This window comes from Mauremys reevesii, linkage group 9 (assembly GCF_016161935.1).
Source record: "Mauremys reevesii isolate NIE-2019 linkage group 9, ASM1616193v1, whole genome shotgun sequence".
Lineage (NCBI taxonomy): Eukaryota > Metazoa > Chordata > Testudines > Geoemydidae > Mauremys > Mauremys reevesii.
The window spans coordinates 85,673,280-85,692,858 of NC_052631.1; the positions used below are offsets into that span (position 1 = coordinate 85,673,280).

Genomic DNA, 19,579 nt, shown 5'->3' on the forward strand with positions numbered 1-19,579 from the left:
GAGTCTATAGGTTTTCTTACTCTTCTGCAGAAGCACAGCCTAGAAAACTGCATTGTTGGGATTCGATTTCAAACACACCAAGACAGCTTTTATGGTTGGTGTCTGTGTTGACACAACTTCAGTGCCAATGCAGGCTTTACGGTTTTTATTTTAACCAGGAAGTTATCAATCTCCATTTTTTTAAAATTCAGATGCAATACAATAATACAGGTGTCAAGATTGGGGGAAAATACACAAAACCTAGAATACACCACCAGAGCCTCTCCCCACAACCAAATACCCCACACAGCATCAGTTGTGTTGAATGGTTTCCTTCCCTTAAATACAGTCTCGGAAACAATAAAGGAAATTTAAACAGAACACATGGCTGTTTGTAATGCTCATTGCAGGCAGTTTTAAGAAAGCAACCATAGGCCATTCCTCTCCCAGCTGAACAGCACAAGATAAGGCACCAATTGCACTGACAGCCTGATAGCAAAAATAAAGGCATTACCTGCACTTTGTCCTGTCATACTGCACCCGATTGTCCACCTTCGAGGTCTGGTATTGTCAGTCAAAAGCAACCTCCCCTCCAAGCTTAGTCCATCTGCAAGCTTCCCATTCTCTGTGGAGAGCAGCTTCTTGACCTCCAATCCTAACATTAGTAGCTTGGATGCTTCACTGCCTCCTTGCTGTTCCCTAGCCCATGTCGTCACCAGGTTTTGGCTGCACTCATTGGCGGAGAGAGAGCAGATAATAATACTACTAATAGCACTGAGAGGGCTGGAATAGGCAAATCTTTTGTTTCAAGTCAGGAAACGCAGGGAAAGCTGAAGTGGGAGAGGGAATAGAGAAACTTGAATAAAATAACACAGGAGTGGTGTAAGAATCTCCTCACTTGCAGCAGGTTAAAAAAAAGCAAGTGTCCCAATGCGGAAATGCGTATACATGCGTACACAGACACAGAGACACACACACACCTTTATATGCAGCACCATCCCCTGCATTCCTGGGTTTATTTTGAAGGATAAATGGATCCCTACGCCGTACAAAACTACTTCCTGAGCCCAGCAAAAGAGGGAATATTGAGGCATTCAATTTTTTACACTTTTTTTCCCATGTGAATTCAGTGTTGGTTTAGGGTGCTGGATTTACAGCAATGAAGACAACTGTTTATCCATAGAACACACATTGAGCACAGGCGGGAGTACTGCAACTTGCAAGTTTCCCCAACATTGTCCTGTCAATATACCTCAAGCCAGAACTGCAGGGATAAGAGGGTAGTTCACTATTCTGGGCTCTTTCAACCCTTGGCCTTCATCACATTAAAGGTATGTCTGACTTACATCTGTAGGTTTGGGTTGGCTCATGGCAGTGGTTTCTCTTTGTCCAATGAGAAGGTGAAAATTTCATGAAACTTGCTTAGGTTTCCACAATAAGCCACTTTGCTAAATGTCATCCCCACGTGTTGCTGAATTCTATGTGCTTTTGCTGCAGCAGTTCTTTTTCCAAACAAACTTCCGGCCTCTTGAATAAAGAGGACACTTTTGTGCAATGAGCCATGGACTAGTCCGAAGAGATTCCCATTTCCCCCTAGTGTCTTTTCAGATTATTTTTCTTGCTCTTTCTTTCTGTTTAGGATTTTAAAGCACTGAACTCTGGCTTGAAGAATTAAATCTTCCGAGACAGTCAGATCCATTTTGCCGCTTCTCCAAAACCAACAAGTTGGATTCCTACTGACAAGATAGGTTTGAAAAGCAGAAAACCATCCCATTTTAGTTACAATACTGATGATAATGACCTTACATTTATACTGAGCCTTTTAAAACCATACATTGAGATCACTTTGGCAGCCATTAAAATGTGCCCACCTCTGGGATGAAGCAGAGTGCCTGAGCCTTCTGGGATGAAGCACAATACAAAGCCACGATACGCGACAGTTTGGGGCAAAAAAATGAACAATACCTTTTCCTGGCTGAAACTTCAGGAGAAATTTACGCAAGCAGAATGTAATTACCCAAGTCAAAATGTGACCAAGATAACAAGCACTCCCCATCCTACAAAGCACCATGTGATCTTCAGTGACCCCATGTAGTCATGCCTGAGTTGTACAACTCATTCAAAAGACAGCTTCTCCAGTAGCAACACCATGCTGGGTCACTGATTCAATTCTGACTCAGAAGAGCAGCCCTTACTGAATTGCTATCACTACTTCCTGCTACACACAGAGGTTTCTCAAAGGTCTTCTATCCAGGAAGTACTAATCTAACCTAATGCTGATTAGCTTGTGAGACCTGATATGATCATGTACATGGTGTGCATGGCAAGGTGGCATGGCTGTTCTACAGAGGATGTCTAGGTAATATTAGTGCCAATATTCACCAGGCCTGCCCAGCAATCTCATGGCAGCGTAAGAGGGGAATCTCTCCCCACTCAGCAGGTAGCAGGAATGGTTGTACTGGTAATTTACGTATCACGGACACTGTTTCCCCCATCACTAGGAGAGTTTTGCTGGATCATGAGAGCCAGCACTGGGTGAATAATTTATAGGGAATTGCTTCTCTTTTGTGTTAGGTAGGATGGATTTTCAAAAGTGCCTTGCCAATAGCCTAACTTTGCTCCCTTTGAAGTCAAAAGGAACAGAGTTAGACCAATGCAGAGAGCTTTTGAAAGTCCCATTGCCCAGAAAGAGCTTGCACTGATGGCAACTCTTGGATGAGTGAGTGAACGGCGACCCAGACATCTACGTAGAATAGGGATTCGTTTATAAATATAATTCAGACTAGCTCAGACTCCGAATCACAGTTTAACAAATAATCCACATCTTTATAGCCACCATTTAAGAATAAGAAATGTGCCCTGTTTGAAATTTCCTGGGGCTGGCACGGCGTGAGGACAAGTGCTGGTCAGAGCATTGCCTAAGACGCACCAGTACACGTCAGGAGGCAGAATCAGTGGGTGAATAAGGTCCATTCATTTAAAAATCAAACTAATCATGTGACTTGATCACATGCATTTTTTTAAAAAATAGATACACATATGCAAGGGCCTGGCCCGTGGACTCTGCCTGTGTTTCACAAAGACCAGGCCAGCACAGTATACGAAGGGGTCGTTTAGTCTCCTATTTGTTCTATCAAAGAGCATAAAAATGAAGCCAGCATCAGAGGCTGGAGGGAGAGAGGAGACTCGTTCTCCCCCTGCACTATTTAATCGGGGCATATGCCCCCAGATCTCAGTTTTCACTAAGGTTGTAACCCTTTTGGGTGCAGAGACAACCGTCAAAATATCACCAAAGCATCGGGGTGATATTTGGCAAGTGATTTATCCCAAAAGTCATGGGGGCTTTTGAATGGTCCTAGCACCACTGCCCAGGGTGGGCCTTTGGGGCTCCCCAAACCCTTGGCTTTTGGGATTGTGGTTTTATGGGGACCCCTTCTAGCCATCTCCAGGCTGCTGCCATAAGCTACTCTCAAGCCACCACCTGGCTCTCTGAATTCGAGCCAGCTTATCCACTGAGTTGCCACTGAGGTCACCAACCACAAGGGATACTGTGATGATGAGTGTGGTATAAGAACCACCCGTGTAGAATAGAATAGAATAGAATAGAATAGAATAGTTGTGGGGAGGGGCTGCATCTCAGTAGAAAAACCTATTCAGCTACAGAGAGAAGGCACGATGAAGGTAAAAGACATGGGGACCAAGCTCGGCACAAACATACCCATGCAGTTCCCTTGAGAGGGGGAAGGGAACATCACCCACCTTCAGGACCATCCCTGACCCATCTTCAGAAGCAGCCCCTCCTCAGTAGGGAAGAGAAGGAGCCCCTTAGGGAATAGAGGGGAAGGAACTCTGGTGAAGGGAGATGGGGAGAGATAGAAGGGCAGTGTGGCATAGGAGAAAGCAGGAGGAAGAAGCCACAAAAAAGGTATTTTATTGGCATTTGGGGACTCTGCCTCTGACTGGGGAAGTCCCCCCAAGAGCACAGTACCTGTGGGTCCCCCCTCAAACCCACCCAATCATTCTGAGGTTCACACACACTGGAGGCTACACGTAAGGGGTCCTGCGTGCACTGTATGCTTCAAGGCATGTTAACAAAGGGAACATTGTTCTTTGCATTCTCAAGGGCTAACTGCTTTCCACTGACAGGGAATGATTTCACGGCCATAGAACTGGGAAGGCCCAAGGGCTCTGAAATTCTGCAGTTCAGGTTGGACTTGCTCGGCTGGTGTGGCACTTTGGACAGACAAGGGTTTTGATGTTGCTGCAGAATCCTGCTTAACCTGGTCCCCCGAATCTTTAGTGGGTCACCACAAGATTTCTGTCTCCTACTTACAGAGCACAGGAGAGGATATCTCCCTGCTGGATGCTAATTTAAAGTGCTACATAAAATATAAGTGTATTGAATTGTCATTTATCTGAAAAGTAGATCAGAGTTTACATTTACACAGAGCCTCCCTTCCCGAAGCATCTTAGGGACCCAATTCAGCCCTGTCAGCTGAGAGGGGCATGCTGAGCACTCCAATTCTGTGAATGCCAGAGGCCAATTTAGCCTCTGCCCCATGTTAGAGTAGCTTCAGGAGCTGCCCTACCTTGATCCACAGCCCCTATGGGCCATAGCAGCAGCCAGGAATAACCAGGGCATAACTTGACCACGTCTCCTCCCACCTTTGGCCTGCCTCTTACACATCTCCTGCACCAAGGGCTCTTGTGGAAGCACAGAGCTGGCTGCACCAACTCCGTGTTTGCTGAGGAGGCTTCCTACACTGGGATGCTCCTTGGGGGAGCCTAATGGCTGCTTCCTAGTCACTTTGTGCAGACATAGCCAGTGTACGGTGACCCTGATGCAGGAGTGAATTCCTCCTGACAGCTATATCGGTACAGCCCCACTTAAATACACTGGGCTGGAGGGAGACAGACAACCAGTGCATAACCAGATAGGGGAAAGGGAAATATCAGCAGGAGGAGCCCCTATTCTTATGAAACAAGCTGAGGACATTTAAAGTCATTGCAAAGGAGCTGAAATCTCCCTTTTCAGATCTGATCAGATAGTCTGTCACGCAGCGATAATAAATAATAATAATACTTGGCATCTATAAACTCCTGCATACCCAGTTCACCCTGAAAGGACTTAGCACTTACTACAATCATTTATTGGCACTCACCCCGTGTATCTGAGTGCCTGCAAGCTTTGAAATCTCAATAAAAGAGGCCAAGTACTGTGCTCCCCGGTATTTGCAGAAGACCTGCAAGGAGACAAATCTTTCTTGGGAAAAAAAGAGAGCAACTTCTCCTAAAAGTTTATAAATTTGTGCTTAAGCTGATTTCTACAGGGAGTGAATTCTAGAGCAAAGTTTCTCAACCTTTTAGATACCAGGAACCGGCTTGCTGCCTTCCTAAACTGTGTCACGGAGATCTCAGTCGTTGAGAAATACTGTTCTAGAGGAGCAGCAATTCAGGAAAGCTCTGCAACCAAATGTCAGAAGCATCACTGCTGGGAATCCTTAGGTCAATACTACTGACATTTATTCAACCCTAATCAAATCTATGGCTCCAGGTACAGCAGTCCAGGTATGCCAAAACTCAGGCTTAGCGACACTGAGCAATCCCTCGTGGCTTGCATTAGGCAGTATATGCAAACGTATCCTCTGATAGTTATGGAACTGGTTCCACAGCATTTACCACACCTCCCTGGCAAACCTGACATACTCTTTGCAATATAGCATGGCTATTAATTGGATGTCAGTGCTTTTCTCTCCCCCTCTCCATCTACAATAATTAGTGGGTGCTGCAAGTGACTTTGTACTTCAGAGGAAATTAGTGATAAGGAATTCTCCCCCCTCCCCTTAAAACAAAAAAAGCAACATAACTGATCTGGATCCTGACTGCATGACTGTCAGTGTTGTAGCAGCATCCAGCCTTCTGACTGGATTGTAATTGATCACCATTCTGCAATAGCTCTGACCGAGCCTGAATTAGTTAACTGAAATGCTGTATATTTTGTGTGTGTGTGTGTGTGGCCCTGATTACACATTCACCCCTCACCCAGTTTGAAGTTTTGAAGTCAGCTGTGAAGTGATTTGAAATAGTAACACTGCAGACTGGTTTTGCCACTGTGCTGAGCTGGGGTTTGGGGAAAAGCGACAAGGAGGAACACTGCAAACTAAGAATTAATTTTTTTGGACTGGTTGGACTATGATGTCATGGTTTCCCAGCTCCCCCACGATTGGCTGACGGGTTGAGCATCTGCTGAGAGCTAAGGGCTGGTTATTTGCCTGAGGTTCAGACCTTTCAGAGCAGCTTTGAATCATGGCTGGTTGTCGTGACAACCTGGAGAGTGTCAGCTCCTGATAACCGAATAATGAGGTTGTCACCAAAAGGAGTCCTTCCATCAGCAAGGTTTAGTGATCATTAATGTATCTGAGGCAAACGTGTGAGCAGAAAAGGTAGGGAGATCATTTGTCGCTGCTGGCACACACGACTAGCCTGCCTTGCAAAGGTGCTTCATTAGCTAGGAAACACCTAACAACACATAGCTATGGAAACCAGTTAGGTTGTTTCACAACAGTGACTGTGTCAGAAAAGCTCAGTTATGGGATCTGGTACCTATGGAAATCCAAGCAGAGGAGAAGCAAGAGGAATTCACAAATATTGAACTGAAATGACTCGAGCCAGCTATGATCCAGTATCCATGTGGTTAAACCCTGCACAGTGGATAATGACACCGCATGGTCCAGGGTAGAGGGCACGGGACTGGGAGTCAGGAGACCTGGATGCTACTCCTAGCTCTGCCACTGACTTCCTGTGTGACCTTGGGTAAGTCACTGAATCTCTCTGTGCCTCAGCTTACGCCCTCTGTAGAAAGGATAATATGATAATACTTACCCACTTCTGTGAAGAGCTTTGAGGTCTAGGGATTATAAATCCTAACTACTAGTTACTGAGAGAGGTGGCTGGTAGCAATGGCAGTTCCAGAGGAGGAGGACTCATGGTCAAAGATGTGGCTGACCAGTTAGAACAGAGACTCCCTCCACTCAGTGCTGCTACTTTCAATGCCTGCAGTCATTTATACATAGAGAGAGAAGCCAAGGCAAGTCCCCTGCCTCAAACTATCTGTACCCTGGCACTAAACATTCAATATATTCCTACTTTGCCCCCTTTACTAAATATAACCCAGTCTTTTGCATCATCCTCCTTATGGACTTGATCCTGCATTGACTGAAGTCAATGAGAGTTTTCCAATGGACTGGAATGGGTGCAGGTTGGGACCTATATTATAACATGCTTTTTACCTCTGTGCATAATCACAGACCTTTGTGTGTCATCCACACACAAACTTGGGGAAATTCCATCACTAAGTTTTGTAAACTGCTGCACCCCCTAAAACAAACTTTAACAGAAGAATGAATTTTACAAATGTCCTGGAGGTCTCAGTTGCTGCTGTTGCACACTCATTTCAAGGGTGTTTTTAGAAAATTCAAATTTTATAATTTTGCTGAAAAGGGAGTGGCTGTGAAAATTCTCTCTGTAAATAACTATTCATTAATCCCTGGCTGCAAGAGTTAATTGGCAGAATGATTATTTTTTCCACCTTTCCTACGTTGTTTTTAAAGTACCTACCCCAAATCTACTCTTTCAATGGTAGAAGAATATTCATGAAGTGTTTGCATTTAAGATCAGCTGTAGCTTATGTGATTATATTTTAGTTTATGTTTTTGCCTCCAATCATAATTTGGTCATACTCAAAAATGAGTGCTTCAACTGTGGATTTAATTGAGATGTAATAAGAAAATTAACATATGTCAATTAAACACCAATTGACTATTAAGGCTGGGTTTAATAGAGATCTATCTTAATATATAGTTGTTACACCTCATTAAGCAGTTGTTGAATCCCAGTAACTGTTGTTAATAATCAACTGGCATTTAACCCGCATCCAATAACTAGCACCGCTAAATGTAGTGTTGACATACTATGGTGACGGGTAGCAGTATAAAACTCTAAGGTAAGGTCTTAGACGCAGGAGGAAAAATATCAGAATAATAATGGGACACATAATGGACCCTAGGTCCTCAAATCCTGCCTCCTCTAAAAGGAACAATGTGTCGGAATATCCACAAGGAGATCCCTATCCCAGAGTCCACTCCTTCAGGAAAGGATGTTCTGAGACAAGGATCTGAGGCATTGTATTGCACATTGCATGTTCTAAATACTGCATAAGCCTTAATTAACCCTCACAACAGCCCTGTGCAGTAGGGAAGTAGTATTATCCCAGTTTTACAGATGGGGAAACTGAGGCAGAGAGGTGACGTGATTGGCTCAGTGCTGCCCATCAATTCAGTGATAGAGTCAGGAACATACCAAGCAAGTCCCCAACTCTTTGTCTCATGCACCGTCCACCAGAGAATTTTGCCTCACAATTTTGCAGTCGGGTTTTACAAATTAAACCACCACTCAAAATGTTTCTTTTTAAAACGGCAATGGAAACAGGGGTTATCTATTGCCCTGCAGGACTTGCAGCCCAAACCATCACGGCATTGGGCTAGTGCATGAGACTCTCCTAGTCAAAGGTGAGCAGTATGTTCTTATTGGGCAGACAACATTTTAGCTTTGTTGTTTTTTTAAAAAAGCTGCCAAGGATGAGGAGTTACTCGGAGATCTAAAAGCCAGGGTACCACAGGTGGTGGCTTAGGCTAGCTGCGTGAATACATACCCAAGGGGTCTAGACAGGTATATACTTAAGCCGCTAGCCCCAGTCACTGACTGTGCTACCCTAGCTACACTGCTATTTTTAGTGTGCTAGTTTGAACAGAACGAGCGAGGGTACATCTCAAATGTAGACATACCCCTAGTGAACAGGGCACTGGACTTGAGGGGGAGACCCTGACAGCATTGAAGTCGATGGCAAAACTCGCATTGACGTCAACAGAACTAGGATTTCACCCAACATTGGTATTATTCTTTGCTCTGCCACTGACATAATGTGTGAACCTGGGCATGTCACTTAGCCTCTCCAGGCTCTGGTTTCCCCACCTATGGAAATGGTCATGTTTACTCATGTTTGGTAAGCACTCTCAGATCTGTGTATGAAGAGTGTCGTGTTAGGGCTAAGTATTTTTGTGATTAGAAGAGGAAGTAGGGAAGTGTTTGGGAACTCATTGTATGGCAAAAATGTCTCAGACAGAGTGGTGTATCCTCAGCTGGCATCAAATCACCGTAGTTCATTGACTCCCATTCTATGTCGTAGTTTCCCCATCTGTAGAGTAGCTAGAGCTAAAACGAACATTTTCAAACTTCCATGAAAATACTTGTGCAAAAATTATTCACTTTTTTGTGCAAAATTATTTTCCGTTTTGCAAACAGCTTCTAGAATGGTCCCTATTTTTAGAAAATCTGAATTTTCAACTAAACGGGCTTCAAAAAGCATCCAAAAATGTTCACAAACATCTGCATTTTCTTTCCAAAAACTAGGGGTATGAACACGGGCTCATGTGCCTCACAGGAATGCTGCACATAGATGGGCTCGAGACCTGAGGTTCAGACCTGGATTCAGACTTAAAACTCCAAATACAAACATGGCTGCATTTGGTTAATTTAGGTTCATTTTTAGGTGTGAAGATTAAATATTGCACAGCTGGAAAGCACTATGGTATGAAAGTGCTAAACAGAAAAGCAATTCCTTCTGCTTGTGATAGCACAGCTGCCTGGACTGCTTAAAATCAGTGATTACTGAACACTTAGGCCAATGGTTTCAAAAGAGACCAATAAAGTTGAGTATCCAACAACATCAGATGACTTGGGTCTGATTTTCAGAGGTGCTGAGCACCCACAACTTCTGCTGAAATCAGCTGTGTGTACTCAGCACTTCTGAAAGTAAGCCCCGCATTATCCCACCCTGGCACCCCAAAGTGGAGGCACCCTAACTAATTGGTCACTTTTGGTCCTGATCCAGAGTGACTCTCAAATGACTTTAACATGGACTTGGCCTCAATACAGTATTGGGCGGAATGAAGATTCTAATCTGAAGCCTTTTAAAGTCAATAGAGACCCTCATTGATTTCAGTGGGCTTTGAATCAGACCCTTAATGCCAACTACCTCAGAGCAGGCGAAAGGGAAGAGAAGAGAAGAGAGAGAGAAAATTACCACCAGGAGAGATCAGCAGAATGGTTTCTAAACTGAATGATTTTCAAAGTCCCCCCCCAAGGCATAAATGTGCCATTTAAGGTGGGAACCTCATTATGAGCTGACAACTGCCAAAGCAACAACCACCGAGATACACCAGCTGCTAAGCCTGACACCCTTGAGAGTATCTCTGCAACAACTGGAAAGCTTGCGCTCAGCAGCAATTGAGGAAGCACCAGAATGGCAGCTTTCCTTAGACGAGGCCCTCCTCCCATGGGCCTCTCAGGTGCTGCTGCACCAGGTGCCTCATCCTTAGGAGGCTGAGAAAGTGGCCCCGCTAGGGTTGTTAAGGCCACAGCAATATTGACTCTTGTCCTATGAATCTTTTATGTGTAATTAAAGCTGCTCTGGCTCTTAGACAATGAAATGGTATTAATAGCTTTTACCTTGCAGCCACGATGTTTTTAAATGCCTGCCTGTGTGTCAGAGGGTTTTAAACAGAATCATGTTACTCTTTAGCTCTGTCCCATTTAACGGGGTCATGTTATGCTTCATGAATAGAAAGGGCTTATAAGGGGATACACGCAACCATTTTATGTGGGGAGGTTTCTCCCCATCTTCAGCAAATTTTGCAGTAAGGGAAGGTACTGGAGCAACAACTCAGGAGACTGAAGTCTTCTGTTTGGCCACAGAACAAACCCAGCATACACACGTGGTGTGCAAGTTTCACTCAGCCCCATTACCCCACTGTTAATCATATTCTGTAGAAGCCAGGTGAAAGTCTGACCCCATGGAAGTCAATGCAGAACTCCCACTGACTTCAACAGAGCCAGGATTCTCCCCCTCTTATCTCTGGCTAAGAAGGTATTTCAGTCTCCATGTACACTCAGTCCAAGACCTCTCTGCCAAAGGTGCCAGTTAGGGATACCTGGGATAGTGGTTTCTCTGGTAAGGACATTTGTCCACTAAGAAATGGACTGAGATCACCAACTCCCATAGGCCACCAAATAGTTATCAGAAGGTAACTACTTTCGATCCCTACCAGCCAAGGCTAGATTTGAGTAGACAACCTAAAGGTGGAAGCATCTATAGCCCATCACCAATTCCCTGAACCAGCCATCCCTCCCCAGTACATCCTTGATCAAGACAATATTTTTTTAAAGGTTTGCTTCATTTATTGCCTGAACCTTGCCTGTCCCTGCCCAGGGTTTGAGAACTACATGGATTAACAGGAGAGAACATTGGCTGATGCTCCTTAGAATCCTAGCTACTCTGAGTAAGCTATTCAGTCATATATCTGTCAGTCCTCAGTTTGGTAATGCCTCATGTACCTGGGAGAGTCAACCACTTTACATCTCAGTTAACAATTCACAGATTAAAAACAATGTGACATTTGAGGGCCCTACTTTCTAGATCTTCAGAAATCTACTGCAGTGATTGTGGTACCAAGGTCTTATTCTCCACATATACAGATATGGATATATTTATGCATCAATAGTATTCTCACAGCAGTTGGAATGACAAGAATAACTGCACAGCTCTATCATCTGCCCACAGCTCTGATGTTCTGGAAACATACTTTCCCGCCTCCCTTTCTCTTCACTAATGAATCCTGCTTCACTACTCCCTTTGTTTCCTTCACCGACTCATCTTCACATCTTCTTCCTTACCACCCCATACACTTGGGATGCCTTTCCTGTTTCTGCCTGGCAGGGCTCCGCCTTCTCATCCAACTCTCTCCAGAAGATTCACGTCTTCCACAAGGCCAACACACATTAATACATAGTTGGATAAAAGGGGTGGAGGGGAAAGAAGGAAGAAAATACATATTGTAAAACTAACACCATCCTCTGACATCGTGGGTAAAATCCTGGCCCCATTGAAGTCAATGGCAAAATTCCCATTGACTTCAGTGAGGCCTGGGGTAGTATTTTGTAATGTGGGCAGGTGGCTGGAAATTAATCTTATGCAGGATCAATTGCTGATCCAGCATAAGATTAATTCTTTGTGAACATGAAATGAGATTATTTCTGGTGTGTGGTTATATTGGTTCAGTATAATAAATCCTTCAGCACCTATTTATCTTCTACGGCTTAAAATGGTACATCATTCACTCCCCAGTCCTTTGCTACGAAAGCACGGTGGGCCTGACTCTGAGCCCATCTACACAGGTTTTATCCTGGGGCAATCAATGGAGTTGCTCCTGATTTACACCAGTGTGAAATCAGAGTCAGGATCAATAACCAAGTCTTTCTTTAGACTCCAGCTTCTATACTTTACTGAAGCTGTGCCAAAGAAAGAGAACAGATGGTATTACATTATTATTGATTTGAGTGGACTCAGAGTTAATGGGTCAGATTTGTCACTGGTGCAACTCCATTGACTTCAGGGAATCTACACCAGGATGAACACAAGCCAGTGAGTTGCAGATCAGCAAAGCTGTTCCTTCTTCCACAAGTGCAGGACACAGTCCCCCAGCACATGTATCAGAGAAGAAACTACACTTCAGCTGGATTTTACTACCATTCCTTTCAAGCTTTGTGCATGGGTCCCTGTCAGCTCTGCCTAGGTTACTCTCTAATCTATGGGCTCTTCAATCTCAGTCTGTAAAATGGAGCCCACAAATGTGGTGGGAATATGTGGTTCATCTTACCCACTACCTTTTCTGAGCTTTCTGGAGTTGCAAGCTGGAATGTCTGAGTATAAAAGCAGGTTGTCGAGTGGTCAGATTTTCGATTAAAAGGATCAATGGCATGGAAGGGGAAAAAGGCTCCAAGCCAATAACAGAAGCCCAAACCGAATCATAATGCAAAGGGCTAAACTTTGTGGGATTCATTTCTTGAGCATAATTAATAGCATCTAAACCAGCCAGTTGATGACTCTGCATTTCTGATGTTAATTATTTACAACAATCATTCAAAGAAAAAGACAGAAACCCCAATCTTGTGGGACAGTTTTCAATCTGGGTCTGAAGGGGAAAAAAAAAAAAAAAGATGTCAGCTCGTTCCAGAAAAGAGGACTTATGAATTTGACTGGCTGACCATAGTGTCACTAACGTTAATAGATAATGTGCCAGAGCAAAAAAACCCTACAACTGTACACAGAAAGAGGAAACACAAAAGCCTTAAAAATAGGCTGGTCCACTTCCCCATTCCCTCAACACATCCTCAGTGTTACTATTACTTTGGCAGAGGATTTCTTCAAAAATCTACCACGTACCATCAGAGTTTCTGTGAATAACATTCCTCCCTCTCACCCACCCACCCATTTCTTCCTCTTAAACTCTGCACAGGTCTCTGGTTTAATGTATTGCCTAGCAGCAGAGACCAAATAAAATGTGAGAGCATGCAGACTTAATAATGCCACAGGTTACTTCAGTACTGTCTGGCTTGCTACTTCCTGTTCTGTTCAGCCAAAAAGAGAACTAATTAAGAAATAATGAAGTTTGGGGGCCCTGACTCTGCTAGATGTATGTGCAGCTGCAAATACCAAGAGGAAGAAAAGAGGCTTGGCGTGTGGCGTTATCATGTATACTATGGAGAAAGTTAACACGCACTTGGACACATCATAGGCAAGGCCAATAGCTATTTTTAAGATAGAGGGTCAAAGTATTGGGGAAAAAAACCAAAACAAAACAAAGAAATCTCTTCCCATGCCATGGGGGTCCAGAATTTAAAGCAGCAGCAACATTTCCAAATGTATTGACTGTCCTCAGCTCCGGCCACGAAAGTTAGGAGTTTTAGACAATAGCACCTGTCTTAATTTTCACACTTCAGGGCCTCATCTGATCAACAGCTGGGATCAGGAAGAGATCCCCTTTTGGTATCACACTGTTAGGTGCATTGAGCCAAGTTCAGCTCTCGGTTACACACACAGTATTAATCGCCCAGAACCTAATTAATTATTTCATTGGGGTTGACATCATATGCAATGTTCTGCATTCCTCTGAGACAAGCATCTGGCATTGATCATGTGGTAGGCAGGTTTTGCAACTAGACAGATCATTTGATCTGCTCCTGTATTCCTATGCTCTGTGCTAGGAGTCAGAGTTCCCTTTGCAATAGACAAACTGACATAATACAAAACAAGGAGTTTAACCCTTTACCCCCTTTAAAGGAAGGTTAACTTTTATGGAAGTGGTGTGTAACACCATGGCAGCTCCCAGAAGGCTACAAGCTTGCACTTGCTCTCCAGCTGTCACACTGACACACATTTTCAGAAAGATGCTTGTTTTTTTATAGTATCAGTGAGACCTAAAGCCTAGGGATTCATTGCTTCTTGGTCATCCCAGAAAGTAAGAGGAGAAGCAACCTCCTTTTGTGGATGTGTGTGATTTAAGAGCCTTTCTGGGAGGAGTTCAGCTCACTGGAAAATGCAGTCCCTTCAGCCTGTCTGCTTACATATATGTCCGTGCGTGGTGGGTTGTGTGTCCCAATTTTCTTTGTCCTGAAAGTAGCTTTGCAGTTGTCTTGTAAGTTTCCATGCTGGGCAGAGCTGCCTCAGCTTAAGCACCTGCCACAACTATCCACCACCAAAAAAGGCTTCACTGCATAAGAGTAAAATGACTGGCTTGGGCTGACAGCCATCAGCTGTCTATGCACCTGACAGCAAGACAGCCCCTCGGTAGAGTTGCTTTGTGAAGCACTATGAATTCATAATCCAGCTAAGCAAAGTCATCCTTAAAACACTACACCCAATCTTTTCTTTTCTTTTCTTCTTGAAAGAAAACTGACAAGAACAACATGCCAGATCATAAGAGCCACTATGGCTGCATCTCCTTTTCTCTTATCCCCACAGTACCCACCCTGGGAATCTCATTTAACCCCTGTTGGTTAACTAGTGGGGCTGGTTCACTTCAGAAACATTGCTGAGCAACATCACTTTCTGTCCTAGTTCCTTATCCCCATTTTAAGAACACCCAGTTACTAGGGAGTGATAGGACTGTTACAATGAAAGGTATTGTCCAGTTTATACCCCCATTCGGAGAGGAGAACACAGCTGAGCAAAGGTCAGAACCATAATCTGTAGCATCCTGGGTGTTTTCCTGATACAGTTCCAGCAGCTGGAGAAGGGCCTGAGTGGCAATTCGTGGATCTGGATCCAAAGTTCAGGTGGGTTCGGAATCAAGGTTTTGGTTCAAGGTTTAGGGGGTTGGAACAGGTCTCATATGAGGAGAGATTAAAGAGGCTAGGACTTTTCAACTTGGAAAAGAGGAGAGTAAGAGGAGATATGATAGAGGCATATAAAATCATGAGTGGTGTGGAGAAAGTGAACAAGGAAAAGTTATTTACTTGTTCCTATAATATAAGAGCTAGGGGGCACCAAATGAAATTAATGGGCAGCAGGTTTAAAACAAACAAAAGGAAGTTCTTCTTCACACAGCGCACAGTCAACCTGTGGAACTCCTTGCCTGTGGAGGTTGTGAAGAGGTTTAAAAGAGAACTAGATAAATCCAGGGAGGTTAAGTCCATTAATGGCTATTAGCCAGGATGGGTAAGGAAGGGTGTCCCTAGCCTCTGTTTGTCAGAGGGTGGAGATGGATGGCAGGAGAGAGATCACTTGATCATTACCTGTTAGGTTCACTCCTGGCATTGGCCACTGTCGGCAGACAGGATACTGGGCTGGACGGACCTTTGGTCTGACCCAGTACGGCCAGTCTTATGTTCAGCCTCCTTGCATTACAATGGAAGAATGTGTTTGCATTCAACACAGAGAAGTGAAGCCTATGACTTTTAATCAGCTGCAATCCATCTTTTTACTAGGCGTGTGGTATCCAAGTTCCGTCTGCACTGAGCTTCCCTTTCAGGACATTCCCAGGGTCCACAAGGAAAATTCTGAGTAGTCTCTTAATGTGAGCATCATGCAGGCATGGAGCTGCACTGGGACTCACTCACTCTGCTGCCAGTGCTGGGCTGCCGAGTTATTAGGGCTCAGCATGCTCACTGGCACTCCACCAGCGATGCAAGTTTAAAGGGGAACTCCATGGTGTTGATCAGGGTGTGCCCTCGACCTAATCAGCTGCAAGTCCGACCCAGCCAGCATGACCAGCCAGCTTCTCTCTCTGTTCGAGCACAAGAGGAACCGGGTGGTTTTGTTCTGTGCTGGCTTCATGCAATTGGACTGGATTTTGGTTCCATTCACTCAGGTTTGCACTCTCCAGAGATTCGAGTTCAAGCAAACCACAAATCTCAAAACAAAACGCAGCCAGCGACACCAAGTTTTGCCTAATTTGTTTTATTTATTTAAAAAAAGCTAGGTCCTGTCCTGGCTGCTGCTCATTAGCTGCCACGCACGGCCGTTCAGTTCCAAACAAGGAGAAAGCGGCTAATCAGCTACAGGCAGCTCCCAGGGAGGGGGGAGACAAGACAGTGCTTGTTTCAAAGGCAATGAGTGATTTCCCTTCCCCCAGGGATAACATGTAAAAAAGCTCAGAAAGTCTCTGAAAACCAGGGAGGAAATGCTGTGTGTGTTCCTGGTCATCACAGTAAGGGACCTCGGTGTTTTTCATTAACGATTGCATCGACCTCCATGCAACAGAGGGTGGTACATGGCCCTATATCGCAGCTGCAAAGGAGCAGTTTCAGGGGAGAGCTCTCACCTTTCAGGCAATGAGCTGGGAAGCTGAGCTCTGAGAGAGTCGCACTCAGCCCCAGGATGGATATAGAGCCCACAGCTCATGAAAGGAGACGGAGATCTGGTCGCAGTCGGGCTCCACATGGGTTTGTCATTAAACAGTCGATGGGCTATACACATAGCTTCAGCTAAAGCCACAGAGCCAAACACCATCAAACTCTGAGATGTCTGAAAGCTGGTTCTGGACTCCAGTTCTGTGGCTGAGGCCCATCTCTAACGCTGGCCCAGCCCATCTCCCCTCCACAGGGAGCTGTACCTTTAAGAGGCTCTGGCAAGAGCCAGTTGGAGCTGGTTGTTCTGTAGCAGCTCAGTGCTGCTCCCGTGGCTCTCAGGCACTGAAGGAAGCAGACCTTGGTCAGTCCTTGGCTTGGAGGAATTGCTTAAACCCACATGGACAAAAAAATCCGAGTGGAAGAATGGAGCAGATAAAAGCTCCACCAGGGTTAAAATGCTTTGGAAACATGGAAGACAACAGGAAGTTGAAAGAGTGTTTCACGCAGCCTGTGCAAGCAGTGGGTGCCAGCTAAAAGGCAGTCAGAAGGTAGAGTTATTTCCCACCCTAGCTGAGTCTGAAGCACTTAATATGTTTAACTGTCTTCAGTTAACTCAGGCAGAGGAGGCTAACTACGAAACTGTCGCACAGAAATGTGGGGGGTACTACGCTGCACGGGAAAATGAAACTTGAGAGTTAGGTTTAGAGTAGAGCATGAAAAGCAGGTGAAACCATCGAAGAGTCTGTGACTGATCTAAGGCTGAAGATTTTGAGGGGCTGAGTCCACGAAGTAATTCGAATTTGCCAAATAAGTGAAATCACCCAGTGCAGACACACTCATAGAGGGTGGGCAGAGCTCCGACACTGTGGACATGAGAGAGAATCCAAAATACTCCAAAAAAAAAAGAGAAGAAACCTGAGGCAGGAAGACATGCTGGCCCCACCAGGTTCGATGCTCCACCCAGGGAAGGGAGGAGGGGGAAAAAGAGATGCTGTCACTCCCATTTGGAGGTCTGTTCCCCTCACTGCCTGCCTCTCTTGTGCCGCCTTCCCTCTGCCTTCCAGCAGCCACCCGGATTTGTCTTCTATTCTCACAGGTTGTGCGATGCCCAAATAACCTCAGAAACATCCCAGCCTAGGCCTTTGGGCTATTACACTTAATTTCATCTGGCAACCCGGCTCTCTCAGAAATGATGCATGCGCTGGAACACATTGATTTTACTGAGGTAAATTACAATTGTGAGCAAAATGCAGGGACAACCACTATGACAAAAGGGATTGCCACACCCACATGCACGTTGCTTCATGCTACTACAGCCAATTAGTTCCCTGCTGAATAATAAATCACTTACCATCTTGTCCTCCCTGCACCAAGAAAGAGGAACTCTTCCGTCATTCTTTTTGCCTCACTTACCCTACTCTACGATGACATCCTTTGACAGGCAGAACACACTACTCTTCCGAGTCAGAAGAGAAGCCGTTCTCCTCCCTCATCTGTGGCTGCTGAAGTGAGCCATCAGTAGCTGATGATGCCAGAAAGCGTTCTCTTCTCTGGAGTCTAATGGGAATTTAGTGGTCACCATTTTCTCCCATCAGGTGTAAATGCCATCAGAATCAACAGCCAGACCTCACCACTCAGCACTGATAGCGAAGAGCTCGTTAATGTGAACTAGCATCTCCAGGAACACAGGGTCCAGTGAAGTCATTTTGAAACTATTCAGATAGCACTTGAAATAGATGGTGTGTCTCCAGTCGTATTCCCCATTCCCGTTTCTATGCTCTTTGCATTAGGAACCTCTGCTTTGCAATATAAAGCTCTGCATGCAAGCAAGGGGAGGAAGACTTTCTGCCTCCCTGCCGAGCCTCAATTTTACTACAACGTTTTACATCCGTCATTTAACTTGAGTTTATTTACTCCTTGTGGAAGGCACTGAACAGGACAAAAAGCCAAAATCCATTCTTCAGCCATGGCAGTGCTGGTGCCCACTCTAGCTATTTTCACAGTCCACCCTACCAATGTGCTTCCGTTGTTAACTGGGCTGTATCCACATTCAGACTTTGGTCTCTCTTGTAATTACCAGCATGGGCATCAGTTCAGGACAGTTGCAGTAATGAGCTATTGTGATGCTGACGTCTGTCCACTAAGAAATGGACTGAGAACTAGTTGATTTCAATTATAACCAAATTATCTGCTTAGATTCAGATTTTTAAAAAAGAACTTATTTCTACTAGGACAGAATGGCAAAAAGGAACAGTCTCAAGGCTTGAGGCCTTTCCATTTTCCTGACATCCCTTAAATTATAATGTAGATACACACACACAATTGAGTGACATTCCTCAATATAGGACAAATAGCAATGTCTGCATATAATGTTGATTCCCAGCAAAATACTTCCTTACCCTTGTTGAAATACTGTATGTGTTTGACGAAGTGGGTATTCACCCACGGAAGCTTATGCTCCAATACTTCTGTTAGTCTATAAGGACTCTTTGCTGTATTGAAAAAGTCATCTGTTTTTAAAGACCAAATGTACTTCCCATGTGACTCCCTTTTGGGGGACCTATGCAACATATTAGCTGCAGATGCCAGTTTGAGTATCCAGTTCATGCCTGATGTGTTTCCTCTTAAAAAGCCACTAACCTAAGGAGTTCCTACTGGGGAATTCTCTACCTCACAAAACCAGCAGCTCATCAGCATTAACTGGGCCTGGGCAGACAGGACAAGAACGGAATGAGACATGGAGAGCCAAACGCCCTCCCACCCTTGGAAATGTTCCTGCCACGCTAGGATTGAAATGTGGTGGGGTGGGGGTGGTAAGGACACCTTGAAAACTTTGCATCACTACTACGCATGC

General features: G+C 44.7%; 1 protein-coding gene across 5 annotated transcripts in view; it reads right to left on the reverse strand.

Moving 5' to 3' along the window:
• Positions 1-19,579, reverse strand: part of PAK3 (p21 (RAC1) activated kinase 3) — a 180,340-nt gene that overhangs the window by 92,382 nt on the left and 68,379 nt on the right. For 3 of the 5 annotated variants that reach the window (XM_039488708.1, XM_039488712.1, XM_039488711.1), the window contains exon 1: positions 494-691. The exons of the other annotated variants lie outside the window; for them this stretch is intronic. The gene's annotated coding sequence lies outside the window, so the exon portion shown is untranslated. Of the gene's footprint in view, positions 1-493; positions 692-19,579 lie in introns of those variants that run through there. 5 annotated transcript variants of the gene reach the window in all.